This window comes from Neophocaena asiaeorientalis, unplaced genomic scaffold (genome assembly GCF_003031525.2).
Source record: "Neophocaena asiaeorientalis asiaeorientalis breed wild unplaced genomic scaffold, Neophocaena_asiaeorientalis_V1.1 scaffold473, whole genome shotgun sequence".
Classification (NCBI taxonomy): Eukaryota; Metazoa; Chordata; class Mammalia; order Artiodactyla; family Phocoenidae; genus Neophocaena; species Neophocaena asiaeorientalis.
The window spans coordinates 1,911,584-1,916,030 of record NW_020174935.1 but is presented as its reverse complement, the minus strand read 5'-3'; the positions used below and the strand labels follow the sequence as shown (position 1 = coordinate 1,916,030).

General features: G+C 56.7%; 1 protein-coding gene across 2 annotated transcripts in view; it reads left to right on the top strand.

Annotated features, from left to right (window-relative positions):
- The first annotated feature begins 3,258 nt into the window (after positions 1 to 3,258).
- The window catches only part of SUN2 (Sad1 and UNC84 domain containing 2), a 17,969-nt gene continuing 16,780 nt past the window's right edge, over positions 3,259 to 4,447 (top strand). The window contains exon 1 of one of the 2 annotated variants that reach the window (XM_024761556.1): positions 3,259 to 3,440. The gene's annotated coding sequence lies outside the window, so the exon portion shown is untranslated. The remainder of the gene's footprint in view (positions 3,441 to 4,447) is intronic. The other variant, XM_024761555.1, reaches the window with a different exon arrangement.

Below are 4,447 nucleotides of genomic sequence, written 5' to 3'. Positions count from 1 at the left end.
TGGTACCTGACTTGACTTTGAGTCCAGGACAAACCCGTCTCCCTTCGTCTCTCAAAGACCCCGGCGGCAAAAGCCCTTCGTGCTGAAGCAGCGCCGCTCCTCAGCTGACCTCACACCTGAGGAAACAGAGGCCAGGGAGCCTCGCTGGCTTGTCCCAGGTCACACAGCCAGTTGTGTAACAGACAGGACAGTTATTATTTGCATTTTACGAACGAGAGGTGAAGTGGCTCACAGAGCAGGCCACAGAGAAAGCAAGCGGTGCACCCGGCCTAGACCCAGGGCTGCAGATCGCGGGTCCCACCTTGCTTTTCGGCTGATGCGGGACTTGCCACGGCTGCCGCTCCTCTGGGCTGGAGTGGAAGAATGTTCCAGAGCCCCAGAGCACTCAGGTTGGCCTCTGGCAGGCAGAGGCTGGGGTGGGAGCCAGTATGGGCTCCTCTCACTGAGCTGTTCCCCGGCATCTCCAGCACAGAGCCAACCTCTCCATTAAGCAGAGCGGGCTCAGCGCCCAGGCGGCAGGATGCTTCAGGGGCCCACGGAAATGTTTTCATTTCTTTTAAAACCGGAAGAAAAATTAAGCATAATAATAATGAATACTTACTCATGAATCAAGCCTAGATTAGTCATCTTTCTACCCACGTGGTTGTAAAATATAATTTAAAAAAATTTTTTTATGAAGGAAGGGGCCACCGAGGCAAAAGCGCCTGGCAACAGAGAAAGCCAACGTGCGGCCCCACGGCAGTGGCTGCACCGTCAGCCACCCAGAGCCTGTTCCAGCTGGGGCAAAGCTGGCCACCTCTGCCCTGCCACTGTTTATGAAACGATGACGGGAGAAAGGAGGAGCAATAACAGAGCAGTGAAAAGAGAGGAGGGGCGCTGGGAGAAGACTAACAAATGAATGGTGGCCGGGCAGAGAGACGAGTCTGAAAGGGCAGAGCGTGGCTCAGTGAGAAGATGGCAGAAAGGCCAGGGGCAGCAGAGATGCGCAGACAGAGCTGTGTGTGATCGAACAAGTCTGACGGGTCCCATCAGTGAGGATGGTCAGGACAGAGGGAGGCGCCTCACACAGTCCTGGGAGCCTTGAACAACAAGACCAGGAATTTCCCAGGGGCCCTAATTACGTTCCCGTGGCTGCCGTAACAAATTACCACAGATTTGGTGACTTAAAACAACAGAGATTTTTTTATTCTCTCATAGTTGAGAAGACCAGAAGTCCAAAACCAAAATCACTGGACGAAAGTCAAGGTGTTGGCAGGGCCTTGCTCCTTCTGGAGACTCTAGGAGACACTCCGTCCCTGGCTTCTCCCAGCTTCCAGTGGCCGCCAGCATTCCTTGTCTCGTGGCCGCACACTCCAATTTCTGTTTCTGTGGCCACATTGCCCCCTCCTCTTCTCCTCTGCCTCTCTCTTAAAAGGACACTGGTGATTACATTTAGAGCCCACTCTGATAATCCAGGATAATCTCCCCATCTCAAAATCCTTCCTTTAATCGCATCTGCAAAGACTTTCCATGTACGGTAACATTCACACGTTCCAAGAATTAGGACCTAATATCTTTGGGGCCCATTATTTACCTACTACAGGCCCACAGACGCAACACAGTTTAGTAGAGGGCTGCCTCTAGCCAGCCTGTGGCCACGGCCCTTGCCTGAGACCAGTGGAAGGCACATGGCCTCTTGCTTTACAAACCAGCACATCCTGGGAAGGGGGTCCTTCTGCCGGGATCCTTGGAAAGGAGCGAAGCAGGCTCTGCAACGGAGGGGGCGGGATATGGAGGCTCCACTGGGATTGGCTAGGACGGAACTGAGGCATTAAGCTCCTTGGGGTGGAGAAGGCGTCAAGAGAAGGCCCCTCCCCCACCTGGAGGCTGACTCTCGGTCTGATTTCAATTCTCACTTCACTCATCCCACGTTCAGCAGATACTCAGACACGAGCCAGCCCTTGTCTTCAGGGGGCTCGAAGCCTAACCCCAGAGGCAAGCACCGTTGTCTTCAATAGATTGTAACTGCAGGTGAGGCCCCTCTTTTCCGGGTGGGGCAGTGGAGACCCAGGGATCAGGGGGTCATCTTTGTATGGAGTCGACTTAGCACAAGGGCTTCACATTTCCTCAATCCCCTACCCCCAGCGTCTTCCTGTCCTGATTTCATTATTTCTAGTCTCTTCCTCTTGGCACTTTAAAAGTGAAGTAACCACAGTTTCATCTTCCCTTAGAAGAGCTTGCCAGGAAGTGACTCCTCCCAAGCTGGGCACTTTCTGCATCTGTAGAGTTGGCCAGTGGGGAGCCAGGGGAGAAGCACAGGACCCTTGAAGTCAGACAGCATGGTATTCATTCCATATCTATCAAGTACTCTTTCCACACTCAGATTTGAGTAAAGCAGAGGAACAGGTAACCAGCCTTGCCTTCTCAGCACCAACTGGGGCGAGCATCCTCCTTCAAATGAAGAAAAGCTTCTGCCATGAAATGTGGGGGCCTCTGAGGGCAGACTGAGAAGTGGCAGAGCTTCCTGCCAAGTCTGGAATCCCCAAATCAATCCCAAAATGGAAAAAAAAAGGGGGGGGCCTGGATATGGAGAGAAGCTTCTAATCTCAGTTTTGCCTCGTTCAAGCTGTGTGACTAAGCAAATCACTTAAAAACTCTATGAACCTGTTTCCTGATATGTTAAAAAAAAAAAAAAAAGTGTAGAAATGCCTAAGAAAACAGTTACGCAAGAGATTTGGGGGAGGTCCTCTAAGGGCTAACTACACGCTACCCCTCCAGGTGGGTCTTAGGCCAGGGGTTGTCAATCTCCCCTGCTCCCCACTTCCTCGTGCCATCTTCAATACCTTTAAGGTCCTGGCACCCCGGCCCTGTCGAGTCATCTTGCCGAGAGCTGGGCCCCAGAAGGCCGCGGGTGGGGTGAGGCGCATGAGGCAGTACCAGGACAGGGCTCAAGTGTTTTGAGCAACCAGACCGGGAGTCAAGTGCGAAGTCAGGCCAGGTCGAGCCCCCGCTTGCCGGCCCCATCCGAGTCCTCCAGCGACCAGGGGTTACCCACTCTCTCGCGCCTCCCACGCACGATTCTTGTCTGGCCTTGCCCCGCCCGTTTGGCCCACGCGGCGGGCGGGGCGAGCCGGAGCCTTTGTGTTCAAACCGCCCAATGGGCAGTGGCAGTGGGCGGTGACGCGGGCGGGGTCTGACCAATGGGCCGCGGTCTGTCAGCGTTGACTGACAGGCGCACACATAACACACTCGGCCACGCGCGCGCCGTCCGGCCCCACTTGCGCAGCGCGGCTCTGCGCGGGCCGCATTGTCCGCCAATCCGCCGTCCGCAGTTCCCCGCGCGCCCCGGGTCCCTGCGCCGACCGCACCTCCCCGGATTCCGACGCGGTAAGAGGGTGCGCCCGGGAGGCGCGGCTGGCCTCGAACGTCCCCGGTCCCGCACGGAGCAGCGGCGGCAGCAGGTAACAGCCGGCCTTGGGCCTCTAGCGGGCGGACGCGCGGGGCGAGGGTGGTGGGCCGGCCTCGCTCCCCTCCCCGCGGGTCCCGGGCCCGGCCTGACCCCGGGGTCATTGTCGGGCTGCACCGGCCAGAGCCGAGCTGCCCAGGCCTGGCCCTTCCTCTCCGGGCCAAGCTGGGCCAGGCTCCAGCCCCGCCCGGTGCACGCCCCTGGACCGGTCGAGAAGGGCCAGCGCTGTGCCAAGGCCGCCGTGACTCATCTCCGCCGCCCGGCCCCCGCCCCCGGGACTGGCCGCTCCACTGGTCAGTCTGGAGGGCGGATGTCTCCGGGCGGGACTTCCCCGGGCCGAACCTCCCCGGTAGGCGAGGAGCGGAGACCCGGCTGTCCCAAAGCGGCCCAGGCCAGTGCCCGCGTTTTCGTGCCAGTCAGGCAGTTTCCAGGGACAGGTAGTTCTCTGCTTCTGCCGCCGCCTGTCATAACTCTGGGAATAGGAGGGAGGCCCATTTTGTTCAGTTCTAAAAAAAAAAAAAAAAGAAACCAAATAGGAGGCGGGAGTGTGACTTAGAGCAGAGAGGCAGGGAAGGCGCATGGTTGGTAAAAAAAACTCCCGCAGGTTTAGCCAGTAGGGAATGAAGGGAGCAGAGCTAGCACCTGGAGCGTTTTGCCGGTCCCACGAGAGAATGTAGTATGAAAACGTACCGCGGAGGATGCCCAAGATCTAGGTTAAGTCTGACGACTGGATGGATACTGCCATATAAGTTTGTGATGGGGGTGGGGAAGGGTGGAGCTGAGAAAGGGTGTGGTTCCTCTCAGAAGTGGGAAGGGATGTTTTATTTGAGGGTGTCTTAACGGAGGGGGGAGGCGGGGGGTGTTTATTCTGATATGCAAAAGATTGGAGCTCTGAGAGGCTCACCTCTTGTTTTGTTTTGGAGGACGGGGCCTCGACCTTTTCATCTTGCGAAACCCAGATTCAATGATAAACTGTTTCGTGATAGCAGAACCCTATGAGAA